This window comes from Podarcis erhardii, assembly GCF_964252035.2.
Source record: "Podarcis erhardii genome assembly, chromosome: 1".
NCBI lineage: Eukaryota > Metazoa > Chordata > Lepidosauria > Squamata > Lacertidae > Podarcis > Podarcis erhardii.
This window is the reverse complement of record NC_138497.1, coordinates 6205843-6221159: the sequence shown is the minus strand read 5'-3', so window position 1 is coordinate 6221159 and position 15317 is coordinate 6205843. Positions and strand designations below refer to the sequence as shown.

Here is a 15317-nt window from a genome sequence, read left to right as displayed (position 1 = left end):
GCCTCATGTCAAGTTTGTGGTCAACCAAGACTCCTAGATCCTTTTCACATGTACTGCTCTCAAGCCAGGTGTCACCCATCTTATATTTGTGCCTCTCATTTTTTTTTGCCCAAGTGCAATACTTTACATTTTTCCCTGTTAAAATTCATCTTGTTTCTTTTGGCCCAGTTCTCTAATCTGTCAAGGTCGTTTTGAAGTGTGATCCTGTCCTCTGGGGTGTTAGCCACCCCTCCCAGTTTGGTGTCATCTGCAAATTTGATCAGGATGCCCTTGAGTCATTAGGAAGAACTTCCTGACAGTAAGAGCTGTTCAAGTCCATCATCCAAGTCGTTGATAAAGATGTTGAATAAGACTGGGCCCAAGACAGAACCCTGTGGCCCCCCACTAGTCACTCTTCTCCAGGATGATTCCCTGCATGGAAAAAAGATCCTGGGCCCAAGCACACATGCATATTGTATAAAGGTGCAAAGCCCTTCTTTTGCACCCTGCGAAATATAAATGCGCAGAGGTTTTTAACAAACTGGGCAACGGCAGCCTGCCCACAACTCCCAAGCCTCCCCTGATCAGTCAAAACAAAGGGTGAAAGGGGCAGGAGATCTGTACCACCAGACATCCCCAGTTCCCCTTCAGCAGTGGCAGCGGCAGCCTCAGCAGCCCGGAGCCAGCCTGGTAGCGCAGTTGGCTCTGGCTGGCTTCAGGAGCTGCTTGCTGCTGTGGCGCCTGCCAGTTTGCCTCCTGGAAGTTTTGCCTCCTGGAACACATCATATGGGGACTTCCGGCGAGGAAAAATGTCGGCCGCCACGGCAGCAAGCAGCTCCTGAAACCAGCCAGAGCCAACTGCGCTACCAGGCTGGCTCCGGGCTGCTGAGGCTGCCGCTGCCACGTTTCCCAGGACAGATTTGTAAATCTAGGGGCATTCTGGAGACGGAATTTGTCCAGGGACAGATTTGCAAATCCAGGGACTGTCCCCAGGAACCGGGGACGTCTGGTAACCCTAGTTTAACCCCCACCTCTAAAAAGGAGAAAGCAATAAATCACTGTTGTATCCTTCTCTCACACTCACTCATTGTAGCAAGGGGGCCACTTCCATTTGAGTGTCGTGTGCATACGTTGTACACACGCAGCCTCTTCCTTTTGTCATGCACCAGGCATGGGGAACCACGAACCCTCCAGAGGTTGTTGGACTACAACTCCCATCATCCCCAGGGCCACTGGCCATACTGGCTGGGGTAGTGGGAGTCTGACAGCATCCGGAGGGTTGCATGTTCCCCACAGCTGTGGGAGATTCCGGATAGCTCAGTTGGTTGGAGCATGGTGCTACTAACATCAAGGCTGCAGGTCTGACCCCTGTATGGGACAGCTGCATATTCCTCAGGGTCCCTCCCAATGCTATAATTCTATGATTCCCAGCTGGGACTGGCCAGAGAGAGAGGAAGAGGCACAGAGAAACCTCCAAGTGTCTTCACTGCCCCTAATAAACATTCTGCAAGACTTTGTGCAAATCACTTCTTCCAAGGAGTGTGTCAGTGTGTGTGTAGAAATCCAAGCCGCTTGCTTTTTCCATTCTGGGTGATCCCAGCATTGTTTTACAGCACCGATACTGGAGAGCTGACAGTTTTCCAGCTGGGGGTTGCTGTTTTCATCACCACTACTAAAACACACACCCTCCCAGCTCACACTGACAAGTATCTGGAAAGTCACTGGAAGAGCCTCACACCCTGAAGAATGGAGGCGGGAGGGGGAGGGGAATCCACAGAGGAATGTGCTGGACCACCAGCAAAAAGCCCATGGCTGTGAGAGGAGTTGCGCTGCAAAAACACACACACACACACACACACACACGGGGGGGGGGGGGGACTAATAGCTACAAAAAAATGCCCAGTTCAGGATTGTTGTCTTTAAAAGGCAAGAAATATGCACTCCACTTTTTAAAGAACTGTTTCTTTTTAACTGCAGAGAAACCAAGAACCAGCTATGGGTCCCAGGAAAGATTCAGTGTGTGTTTGTGTGTGTAGACACAGACTTGCTCTAGTATAGCACAGTAGCCAATGTGCTGCCAGACTACAACTGCCATCATCCCCGATTACTGACCACACTCACTGGGGCTGATGGGAGTTGTAGTTCAACACCAGACTGGACATTGATTTAAAACTTCTTCCCCATGTTCAAAAGTGGTGTACAAGCAAGGTTCTTAAAACACAGTAAAAATCACTAAATCAGTTTCATACAATGACCAGCTTCACACGGAAGCACATGGCTAAATGTGAATGAGTGAGCAGGTTAGCACTCAAGGGAAAAATCCTGGCTGCTTTGACCCTTTCTTGATTCTGCTGCTGCTCGGCTATCCTCAGCTAAGCCATGGTTTGGCTTAGCACTGCGTGCAAACCCAGGGCTGTGATTTCTCCTGCTCCAGTCCAAACAAACCACGAGCTGTAGCTGGAGACGGACCACGGTCCCAGCTTTGACACAGTGCTATGTCAAGCCATGGCTTAGCTCTAGGCAGTACAGCATCTGCAGGACCTGGGGAAGGAGCAAAGTGGACTTTACTCTGCCCCAGAATGCGTTTAGCCACAGAGGCACAGAATTAGAAAGGGACAAGAGTAGGGACTCCCAAGAGTCATCTAGTCCAACCCTCTGAAATGAAGTAATCTCACATATACATACACACAAGAGTACAGCACAAACTGCGTTTCAGAGTATGAAAGCCTCTCGTTAAGTCTGGAAATAACTGCCTTTAAAGTCTGGGGTTTAAAAGATTCCTTATAACATGCCGTCCCGTCCCAAAACGCAGAGAATCAAACCACTAGAATATCGGTTCATGGCACCAGACCAGGAACAAGGAAGAAAGGAGGAATAACACACAAACTTCGAGGTAAACATCCTGCAAACTCTTTGCAATCTCACAGGTGATCTACTGCTGAACCTGGAGCCCTTTTTCTTAGTAATTACATAGTTTTTGTTGACAGGACTGCAAAGATCACTCATCATGTAACACCGTGCTCACAAATCATGACTCATCTTCTCCTTTTGTTTTCCTTTTTAAATGAAGTACATTTCACTCAAAGGAATCCCAGAAAACAAGCAGACTGCTCAATCCAGCTAGAACTGGTTAGACTTTGCTCTAAAATAGAGGTTTTGCATCACGAAAAAGGGAAGCCCAAATGCCAGGGATATTGTTCAGCTGCCCATCCAGCTCTGGAGCTTTTTAGCAAGCTCTTAAGGGCTACATACTCACTGGTAGAGTACATGCTCTAAACCGGGGTAGGCAACCTAAGGCCCGGGGGCCGGATGCGGCCCAATCGCCTTCTCAATCCAGCCTGCAGACGGTCTGGGAATCAGTGTGTTTTTCCATGAGTAGAATGTGTCTTTTTATTTAAAATGCATCTCTGGGTTATTTATGGGGCCTAGGAATTCGTTCATTCCCCCCCCCAAAATATAGTATGGCCCACCACATGCTGTGAGGGACAGAGGACCAGCCCCCTGCTGAAAAAGGATGCTGACCCCTGCTCTAAACTCAGACCAGTATTCTGGTCTGAGTTCAGCGACTCCAGTGAATAAGCACTTTGCAGGATCAGGCCAAAGGCCTGTCTATTTCAGCAACCTGTTCTCACAGTGGCCTGTCCCACAAACAGGACCTGAGCACAACAGAACATCTCCCATTCTGCCGTTTCAAGCAACCAGTATTCAGAGGCATTTACTGCCTCTGACAGTGCATAGCCATTGCATCTAGTAGCCCTTAGAATCATAGACATTATAGAACGGTAGAGTTGGAAGGGCCCACGAGGATCATCTAGTCCAACCCCCTGAAGTGAAGGAACCTTTGGCCCAACATGGGACTTGTACCCACAACCCTGAGACTAAGAATCGTATGCTCTACCAATTTATCCTTCGTTAATTTGCCTGGCGTGCTGTGGTCCATGGGGTCACGAAGAGTTGGACACAACTAAACACCTAAACAACAATTTGTCCAATCCCTCTTTAAAGCCATCCAAGTTGATGGCTGTTATCACTACCTCCCGTAGGAGCGAGTCCCCTTGTTTCAACGATGCGCCGTGTGAAAATGGGACTCAGCTGTGCGCTATTTCAATACCTTGATATCTGCTGTTATTTTTAAACCAAGAAGCAGTCTTGGCATAAAAAAAAAACTTCCAAAACGTAGGAATGAGGCCAAGGGCAGCACCTGTGAAATCCCCAACGTGGTCACAAAAGAAAGAGAGCAAACAAAAAAATATTTTTGGGTGGGGGGGGGGGCAGAGAGATGCAAAGATTCCTGTCCACTACCAAGCAGTGGTCTTTGGACTGAAGTCCCAGAAGGGAAGTGCTGAAGGGAAAGTTGTATGTCATGGAAACAAGTAGTAGTAGGGGCAAGGGAGGCAGGGCAGGGAGGAGAACAATCCCATAATCTTTACTGCCCTGGGGCTGCACCCTTTTCATTCGCAGCCACTTCTGCAAGCCAACAATGGGCAGCCGTGATTGGAAGTGCCTTCAAGCCTTGCCAAAGCACATATACACAGGGAATTGGAACAATCGGCCCCTGCTTTCATGGGAGCGAAAGGTTGCCGCCAAATCAAATGGGTGGGGACCCCACTCTGCAATCTTGGAATCTGCTCATAGGATATAGGAAAATGTGACCATCGTTGCACAGAGGGCAGGGGAGAGTTCCCTTTCCTAGTAAGTATAAAAGGAGAGGGGGGAGAGAATGGAGGAGGCAGGGCGGGGAAGAGAGTGGCTCAGAGAACAAATGAGGCAATTGGAACAGAATTAAAACAAGACGACATTGGAAAGTCCCCCCCCCCCCCGAAGCAAACAGAAACTTGGGAGATGACAAAGAAAAGGTCCTCTCCTCTCCACCTATGCCCAGCACTGAATAAAGACTTGTTTTCAAAGGTTTTACCTGCACCATGCCATCCTCTCTACCAGGTCGGTCAGCAACAGGCAGGAAAGCAAACGCAGCCGATTCACACATTCACCTTTTCCTCTTAGCAAGCCCAATTTCAGTCCTCAGTGCAGGAAACGGCCCTGCTTGCCTCTCGCCCTTCCCAGGGGACTCTCAGCCCAGCAAAAAGTCCATCTGCTCCTCCACCTGAGCCACGCGCGAGCCCTGCGTCATCCAGCCATTGAAACCACGTCACTCACCAGATGTGACATCAGCCTGTTACCATGGGAATGATGGGGGCTGCGGAGAACCCCGTGTTCTGGAACCACGGCAGCTTCAGGCAGCAGAGCCGGCTCCTGCCTGAGCGAAGCACAGACGGGTTCAGAGACCCCTCCTTACACCCAACTGCAGGCCTTTTCTTGGGCAAGGCTTGTCCAGACAGAAAGCAACCTGTTGCACGGTGGCAGGCTGGGGAATTAAAATGCCTCCTGTGCAGAAAGGGACCGTCGCTCCCTGGCAGAGCATGCCCAAGCTTTGCACGCAGAAGGCCGCAGGTTCAAACTCAGCATCTCCAGGTAAAGCCCAACTGGGGAACTTGTAGGGTCCTGTCTACTTTTGTAGACCCTCCAGACTCTGTGTGTGTATGTGTGAGTGAACATGGGTGTGAAAGACATGGGATGTCAGACGGAGAGTCAGGGAAAGAGAGAGCACTATGTAATTCTGCACAGCTGCAAACAAAAATTGCTGGTGTCATTCATGTAGACAAGAAGACGAGAACATAGAAAGCTTTATGGATCCAAGATGAGGGGCCAGAATATTGGTTGACTCAAGGTCTACCTGCCATTTAAATCTAGGTTTACTTTCGAGATTTAGGGACACTGGTGGCGCTGTGGTCTAAACCACTGAGCCTCTTGGGCTTGCCGATCAGAAAGGTCAGCGGTTTATTCCCCGCGACAAGGTGAGCTCCTGTTGCTCTGTCCCAGCTCCTGCCAACCTAGCAGTTTGAAAGCAAACTAGTGCAGGTAGATAAACAGGTACAGTGGTGCCCCGCAATACGAACGCCTCGCAAGACGGAAAACCCGCTAGACGAAAGGGTTTTCCGTTTTGGAGGCGCTTCGCTAAACGAATTTCTCTATGGGGTTGCCTCGCAAGACGAAAAAATATTGCGAGTTCCCGCGGTTTCCCCCCCGCTTTTTTTTGCCCTTTCCCTAAGCGCTAAGCCGCTTATCAGCTGTTCCGCTGATAAGCCGCTTCTCAGCTGATCGCTAAAAGCCGCTAGACCGCTAATAGCGCTAATCCGCTAAGCTGTCAATGGGCTTGCTTCGCAAGACGAAAAAACCGCTAGACGAAGAGAATCGCGGAACGGATTAATTTCGTCTTGCGAGGCACCACTGTACAGCTGCGGTGGGAAGGTAAGCAGCGTTTCCGTGTGGTCTGGCTTCCATCACAGTGTTCCATTGCACCAAAAGCAGTTTAGTCCTGCTGGTCACGTGACCTGGAAAGCTATCTGTGGACCAACACCAGCTCCCTGGACCTGAAGCGAGGCGAGGACCGCAACCCCATAGTTGCCTTTGACTGGACTTAACTGGCCAGGGATCCTTTACCTTTACCTTACTTTCCAGATACTCTCTCTCACTTGCTTTTGGGAACAGCTCACAGAATCACAGAGCTGGAATCTAGACCAGGGTTTCCCAAAATTGGGTCTCCAGCTGCTTTTGGTCTACAACTTCTATTATCTCTAGCTAGCAGGACCGGTGGTAAAGGATGATGGGAACTGTACCCCAAAAACTCTAGAAACAAGATCTACAATGCTGTATGAACCAAGTACTCCTTCTCCTCATGACTGAGGAACTGTAGACATCTCTTACACACCTGGGATTTTAGGGCATGACTTCTGAGTCACGGATCTGAGTAGGGCTGAGCCAAGACACTCCATCACACAACTTAAGAAACTGAGCTAGCCTTGCAAACAGATCCACAAAACTTACTTACCCAGCTGCCAACAGAACTTTGTAGCACATCAAAGGCCCAACAACAACATGACACCAACACCACAAACCCCAATGCACTTCCAGTTTTACAAAGCTCCATCTGGTCACCTGGAGGAGAGTCTTGCTCACCTCAGGCAACTACAGAAGTGTTTAACAGAAGTCTGAGCTGATTGCAAACTACAAAGCTCAGCCAGCCAGCTCTCAGATCTACCCAGGACTCATCCCGCCAACGTAAGGCAGATTCAACAGCTTGCACAATAAGCTTCTCATGTGACCTCTCCAAATGAAGCAGCTTGAATGGGTGGCCTGAAGACTGTCTCTTTTTGCTCACGTAGCAGCAGTGGTTTTTGAATTATGGTGCTGGAGGAGACTCTGGAGAGTCCCATGGACTGCAAGAAGATCCAGCCTCTCCATTCTGAAGGAAATCAGCCCTGAGTGCTCACTGGAAGGACAGATCCTGAAGCTGAGGCTCCAATACTTTGGCCACCTCATGAGAAGAGAAGACTCCCTGGAAAAGACCCTGATACTGGGAAAGATGGAGGGCGCAAGGAGAAGGGGACGACAGAGGACGAGATGGTGGGACAGTGTTCTCGAAGCTACAAACATGAGTCTGACCAAACTGCGGGAGGCAGTGGAAGACAGGGGTGCCTGGCGTGCTCTGATCCAGGGGGTCACGAAGAGTCGGACACAAATAAACGACTAAACAACAACAAAGCAGCAGTGGTAGCAGATGTGCAACACTTAGGAGAGAGGGTGTGAGTTTCACCAGCGATTTCTTTGTCTCTTGGAGATCAGCTTCTCCCAAGTTCTACTAATTAAGATCCCAACGCAGACAACAAGCACTGAGTACAGTTTCCCCAACTGCACTGAGTACAGTTTGACCAAACTGCGGGAGGCAGCGGAAGACAGGAGTGCCTGGCGTGCTCTGGTCCAGGGGGTCACCAAGAGTCAGACATGAATAAACGACTAAACAACAACAGTTTCCCCAGATTTCAGGCAGCCAAGGTCCAATTTTCTCCTGAATTAAAACTGGGGACATGCATCTTACTGTTCCATTCTAGAAAGTATTTGCCTTTTTGAACTTGTAATATTTGCTTGTGTCCAGCTCCCTTCTGCATGAAAGCCAGTGTGGCATAATGGTTCAGAGTGTTGGACCATGACCTGGGAGAGAAGGGTTCGAATCCGCATTTAGCCATGAAGCTCACTGGGTGACCTTGGGCCAGTCACCATCTCTTAGTCTAACCTACCTCACAGGATTGTTGTATGGATGAAAGAGAGAGAGGAGGAGAACCACATACATCTCCTTGGACAGCTCCTTGGAAGAAAAAAGTCATAAATAAATGAGAGCCTGAGGGCCCTGCTCCTGCCTCTCTCCACCGGGCCCAGGGCAGGGCCTGACAGGTTTTATAAGCGCTGCTGCTGCTGCTGCTGCTGAGCAAAGAGGGCTTTTTCTTTTAAATTGCTTTTAATTTGATTTTTATATCCTTTTAAATTGGTCTTTTTAGTGTTTTAACTGTTTTTAATTGGGTTTTAAGGGCATTTTGTGGGATATTCCTGGAAGGAGAGGAGCGGTGGAGAGCAGGGGGAGGCCCAATTTCAGTGGTTCTGGGTAGGGGGAGGTATGGCGTGGGAGGAGGGGCAGGCCGCGTAAGGGCCACACAGCACAGGCAGTTAGTGATTGTGCCGTGTGCCAGTCCCTCCCCCAACCTGGGGAATTGTGTTTGTCATATCATCCAGCCCTCGGGTCTGCGACTGCTGCTGTTGAATGCCAGGTCAGCCCAGGAAACCATCTCCCTCATCCATGATCTGATTATGGGTGAAGAGGCTGATCTGGCATGTCTCGCTGAAACCTGGGTGGGTGAGCAGGGTGGAGTTGGTCTCACCCAGCTGGGTACTCACTGCAGCATCAGGCCAGACTCAAGGGTTGGGGAGGGGGAGTCAGTAGAGATTCTCTATCTCCAGGTTCTCTGTCCAGTTGGAGGGGGAATCTAGAGTGTGTGTTCCTGGCACTGGGCAATCGGGACAGATTAGGGATTCTGCTAGTTTACCACCCACCTCACTGCCCAACAGTCACTCTGCCTGAGCTGGCAGGGCTGGTCATGGAGGTGGTGCTGAGGACTCCCAGACTGCTGGTTCTGGGAGAGTTCAACATCCATGCCAAGGCAGCTGGCTCTGGGGCGGCTCAGGACTTCATGGCCGCCATGACAACTATGGGGCTGTCTCAACATGTCACTGGCCCAATGCACATGGTAGGCCACACTCTGAACCTTGTCTTCTCAACTGGGCAGAGGCTGATTTGAAAATGGGGGACATTGACACCAGTCCTTTGTCATGGTCAGATCACTTCCTGTTGAGATTTAGGCTGTCAGCAATTTTTCCCCTCCACAGAGGCGGGGGGCCTATTAGGAAGGTCCGCCCTCGGTGGCTGATGAATCCAGTGGGATTCCAAACAGCTCTGGGGGGGGGGTGTTGGGTGATATGACTGGCGCCCCGTCAAAGCCCTGGCTGACCTCTGGAACACCCGAACAGCTCAGGCTATTAACACGATCGCCCCTGAGCGTCGTCTCCCACTTTGTGGAGCCCATTTGGCCCCATGGTATATTCCAGAGCTTAGGGCAAGGAAATGAGCTGGAAGACGGCTTGAACGCAAGTGGAGGAGAGATCTGAATGAATGCAACCAAACACTGGTAAGGGCTCATTATCGAGCCTACCTAGTGGCAGTGAAGGCAGCAAAGAAGGCATACGTTGCTGCCTCCATTGCATGCTCATTATGTCATCCAGCAGAGCTTTTCCAGGTTGTACAGGGCCTTTTGTCCAGAGCACAGTCTAGTCCTGTTGTGTTGGATGAGTTTTAGTTGGTAAGGCTCAAGGATGTAGACAAGGTGCCTTCTCTAAAGTGGCTCCCCGTCTGTGGAATGCTCTCCCAAGCAAAGTTCACCTGGCACCTTCATTATACATCTTTAGGCGCCAGGCAAATATGTTCCTTTTTAACCAGGCCTTCGGTTGATTTTATTGACATCCTATGGCCTTTTAAAATGGGGGGGGGGGTTGAGGGGGAGGTTATTGGGTTGTTGGTTTTGTACTGTGAACCGCCCTAAGAGCTCCAGGTATAGGCCGGTTTATAAATTCAATCAATCAATTAATATTTAAAAAGTACCAGATCCGAGTATACCTTTTGACTGGAATATGTACAGTGGTGCCTCGCAAGACGAAAAGAATCCGTTCCGCGAGTCTCTTCGTCTAGCGGTTTTTTCGTCTTGCGAAGCAAGCCCATTGACGGCTTAGTGGATTAGCGCTATTAGCGGCTTTTAGCGGCTTATCGGATAAACAGCTTAGCGGCTTAGAAAAAGGGGAGGAAAGGGGGAAAAACCCGCAGGAACTCGCAAGACATTTTCGTCTTGCGAAGCAAGCCCATAGGAAATTCGTTTTGCGAAGCACCTCCAAAACGGAAAACTCTTTCGTCTAGCGAGTTTTCCATCTTGCAAGGCGTTCGTCTTGTGGGGCACCACTGTAAAGTGAAAACAGAAGGAAGCTCCCAAGCAGTCTCTTGCTACAATGAAAGATCCCTTACCCCACCCGTTGTTTTTTTTAAAAAAAGTCAGCACCCAAACTGTATAAATAGGAAGAGATTTTCTGCACAGCACCCCCCAAAATGCCAAAAACTAATACGTAGAGCTGCACATAGGCACCTCGCTGGGGCAAATTGAGAGCAGTACCTTCAGGGAGAAGCCCCTCTGCGCAGTTTCAGACATCACAGCACCCTCGGTGTTCGGCACAATCCTTTGAAGGGCATTTCTGAAAAGGAAAAGGAAGGGGAGGTTAGAGGGCAGCAAGCAATTAGCAGGCAGCAAACATTCCATCTTTATAAAAAGGACACATCATAAAAATTACCAGAGGACACAATCAACCAGATGTATTAAAAGCACTGCCGCCCAGAACATCACAGGCCTCTTCCCTCTGGAGGGTGTTGGGAATGACAACTCAAAGTGGAAAGAGAGGGCAATGAATTTCCAAAAGCTACGGTAGGCAAGAGCAGCCATAACCTCTCGTCTCCTGGATATTTATAGCTCCCCTTGACACAGAAAGCTCAAGGACAGCCACAAAACACCACTGCAAAATATGCAGTGTATGGCTGGGGCAACCCAGTCAGATGGACTCATCATCATCATCATCATCATCATCATCATCATCATACTACACCCAGTGTATGGGCAAAATCACTGCACACAACAGAAATGCCCCAAATGCCATTGTTTCGGCTAATTCAGCGTTATTCATGCAACCCACATTATCGGTTCATCTAGAAACACCTCTTCAGGGTCTCAGGCAGAGGTCCCTTCCCCCTGGTCACCTGTGATCAGAGCCTTCTGACTGGAGATGCTTGAGATGGTACCCGGGACAGTCCACATGCAAAGCATGGCAAACTCTTCCACAGAGCGATAGCCCTTCCCAGTCCTGCCAGCTTATTCCACGACCCTACAGGGGCAGCCCTAGAACAATAGCCTTCCAGTGATTCAGGGAAACATGAGGTTTTCTTCCCCTTCCTCATGTTTCAATGGCGAGGGAGGCTCTTTGCCATTTACACAGATTGTCTCCCCCAGACAAAAAAACCAAGCAGCAAATCAAGAACAAACCTTGAGTAAAAAGGTAATGGTACAGGACACCTGGATGGTTAAGTCCAGGCAAAGGTGACTATGGGGTTGCGGCGCTCATCTCGCCTTCAGGCCAAGGGAGCCGGCGTTTGTCCACAGACAGCTTTCCGGGTCATGTGGCCAGCAGGACTAAACCGCTTCTGGTGCAATGGAACACCGTGATGGAAACCAGAACACACAGAAATGCCATTTACCTTCCCGCCGCAGCAGTACCTATTTATCTACTTGCACTGGCATGCTTTCGAACTGCTAGGTTGGCAGGAGCTGGGACAGAGCAGCAGAAGCTCTGTTGACATTTCCATTCCACCTTAAGGAGCAGGCGTCTGGAACTGTTGCATGTCACATGTCTGTTTACATTCCAGACCAGCTTGCTGGGAACTTCAGTTGTGTATAGCTTTTGCTTTTCCCATTCTCTCTGAGACAACGAGGGAGAGAGACAACATGTTTCTCTGTCCTGATTTATGATTAATAAATCTGTAGTTATAGTATGCTTCCACAAGCCTCACACCTATTCTGTGTGCGCAGTTCGATCTGCGGATAGTGTGCCCTGGCTCAGAAGCCCAGGTCGCTGATTTACGTCGGAGCAGAGGTGATGGTCTTCGCAGCGGGACAGCTGGAAGGAGACGGCCCAGCCAGGGCTAGCCAGCTGACCTCCCAGCTCTCTGCATGCCAACAACCTCACCCCAAAACCTTGAGTGTGTGATTTCATAGAATCATAGAATCATAGAGTTGGAAGAGGCCACAAGGGCCATCGAGTCCAACCCCCTGCCAAGCAGGAAACACCATCAGAGCACTCCTGACATATGGTTGTCAAAAGGAACCATTGATGAGCACCCTTTGGGTTCGGTCAGTCAGCCAGTTACAAATCCACTGAGTGGTAGCATAGTCAAGACCGCATTTTACCAGCTTTTTTACAAGAATATCATGGGGCACCTTGTCAAATGCCTTGCTGAAATCAAGGTAGGCTACATCCACTGCGTTCCCTTCATCTACCAGGCTTGTAATTCTGTCAAAAAACGAGATCAGGTTAGTCTGACATGACTTATTTTTCAAAAATCCATGCTGACTATTGGTGATCACAGCATTCCTTTCTAGGTGCTCACAGACTGTTTGCTTAATGATCTGCTTCAGAATCTTCCCTGGTATTGATGTCAGACTGACTGGGCGGTAATTATTTGGGTCCTCTCTTTTCCCCTTTTTGAAAATTGGGACAACAATATCTCCTTAGTTATTCTGGGCTGATAACTATCTCCTTAGTTATTCTGCCTGGACGGAGTCCAGGTTCTGACATCACCAGCCCCTTTCAGAGGCTGCTCAGGGCACTTCCATTTTTCAAGGACCCTGGCCAGTGGTGGCCGGTAGAGAAAGTAGGAGGCCACAAAGGGTAGCAGCCCAGGGCTTACACAGCCTCTCCCAATTGAGATGTTATGGAGAAATCCAGCCAGGTGTCATCAGTGCAGCTAAAGCACCTTGTCCCCAAAATCCTTATGACCTCTCCCAACAACTTCATATACATATTACCTTGTGAAGTTGGGATATCTCAGTTGGTAGAGTGTGAGACTCTTAATCTCTGGGTCGTGGGTTCAAACCCCATGTTGGGCAAAAGATTCCTGCATTGCAGTGGGTTGGACTGGGTGACCCTCGGGGTCTTTTTTAACTCTACAGTTCTATGACTAAATAGCACTGGGGATAAAATAAAATAGCATAGCCACCAGGAGGCCAAAAAGCACTCTCCCAATGCTACCCTCTGGACTCGGTCCCATAGTGAGGACTGGAGCCACAGTAGCAGCATGCTCCCCATTCCCATTCCTGCCCCATGGCTCTACAAGCTCTCACCACCAAGTCCCTCCTATCAGGGTATTTCAGAACCTGGAATAAAAACATTATCGGACAAGATCCTGTTATGCAAATTCAGAAGCTCCATAAGCAAAATGGTTAACATTCATTCTTCGTTTCATCATTTAAAGTCCTGACCTTCCCAATGGTGAGGAGTCAGTTCAACAATGAAACAAAGTCTGTGCTTATTTTAAATTTAAATAGCGACATGCATCGTAAGACGCTTAACCAAAGGAAACTTAAAATACAATGGAGCCCAATAAAAACCCTCGGCAAAAAATGTAAAAATTCAAAGCACTGGAAGAGAATGTATCAGCAGTACAGCTTTCCCTTGGGCTTTATCGGCAAAGGTCTTGAACCCAGACTGATGTTCCTCCTTAGTTTAGCTAGATGACCTGTGGCAAATCACTGGCTCTCAACCAGACCTAAAGCACATGGCTGTTGTGAGGCAGATGTGCCACTTTTGAGCTCCTCTGATGAAGGCAACAAAATGCTAGAGATGATAGATAGATGATAGATAGATAGATAGATGGATAGATAGATAGATAGATAGATAGACAGACAGACAGACAGACAGAGATCTTCTCCCACTTAATAGACAGACAGACAGACAGACAGACAGACAGACAGACAGACAGACAAATATAGATCTCCTCCCACTTCTGCCATGCTGAGGACCAGAAACTCCTCCCACTTCTGCCATGCTGAGGACCAGAAACTTACATCTTTCTAAAAGTAATGACAACAGTTGAGTTCTGTTAGATCAGGCCAATGGCCCATCTAGCATCCTGTTTTCATAGATGCCCCAATGGGAAACTCACAAGCACGACCCAAGAACAGATCACTCTCCTCCTCACTTGGGATTACTCACAGCGAATGGCATTCGAGAGGCATTTACTGCCTGCAACAGTGTGGAGGAAGACGGCCATTGTGTCTCCTACCCAACAATTGCTTTATCCTCCATGAATTTGTCTTTCAAAGCCATCCAAAGTTGGTGGCCATCACTGCCTCTTGTGGGAGAGAACTCCACAGTTTAGCCACGCACGGTGCAAAGAAGTCCTTTATTCTAACCGCCCTGCATCTTCTACATGAGCACAGCTCATCCCGATCCTGTTACGTCTACACATTTTGTGCGGAAGCCTTTATTCCGGATTCTGAACTTGCCTGGGCAGCTGAAGCGTCTGATGTGTGACGTTTGTACAGAACGATACCAGGAGAACAACGTACGGCGCGATCCGATCTATACCTCAAGTGCCCTGGGTGCAGCAAAGCATGCGATGCGCCTTCCCATTCACTCCCCACAACGGCAGGCTGTGAAGCTGCAGGCACGATACCATCAAACACACTCTGCTGAACAGAAGTAGGCCAGGAACGCCAGGCCCTGCCAGGCAGAAGCAGCAGTACACCCACCCCTTGCTGCTTGGCTAAGTATAGACCTGCAGCTTATTAATAGACCAAGATGTAGGAGCCCGTAAGGAAGGCAACGCCACACGACACTTCCTCGACCCAAACAAAAACCATTTGGCATTCAAAAAGCTGGGGTCCTTGTTTGAAGTTTCACATTCTCGTGAATATGCTTCCCTCCCTCACTTTTAAGCTCATCTAGGGAGGAATGATGAAATCCAGGGTTGGCAAAAGGGGACAGCATCAAAAATAGGAAATGGGAAAATGCCACCCATACTGAATCTAGACTGCTTACTGCAGACCAACCACCCAAAGCTGCACCTCTTTGAATCAGAAGTCTGTCCCTGCAGATTAGCTGCTTCTGTTCCTAAGTGTCGCAGAGGGAACTCCTTCAAGGTAAATGCACACATCATTCGACTGCAAGCCTTTTAAATAAACTTAGGGCTACAAGAGAAAGAGGGAGAGAGTGAGCGAAAGAGAGACCCTCCAAGCAGTGTTAGAAACTCAAATATTTAAGCTAATCATCAAATAGCACCTTAAACCTAAGTTACAGTCACC

General features: G+C 49.0%; 1 protein-coding gene across 3 annotated transcripts in view; it reads right to left on the bottom strand.

Moving 5' to 3' along the window:
- Window positions 1-15317, bottom strand: part of FBXO34 (F-box protein 34) — a 55643-nt gene that overhangs the window by 12642 nt on the left and 27684 nt on the right. For 2 of the 3 annotated variants that reach the window (XM_081860908.1, XM_081860909.1), the window contains exon 2: window positions 10584-10662. The gene's annotated coding sequence lies outside the window, so the exon portion shown is untranslated. Of the gene's footprint in view, window positions 1-4894; window positions 5143-10583; window positions 10663-15317 lie in introns of those variants that run through there. The other variant, XM_081860910.1, reaches the window with a different exon arrangement.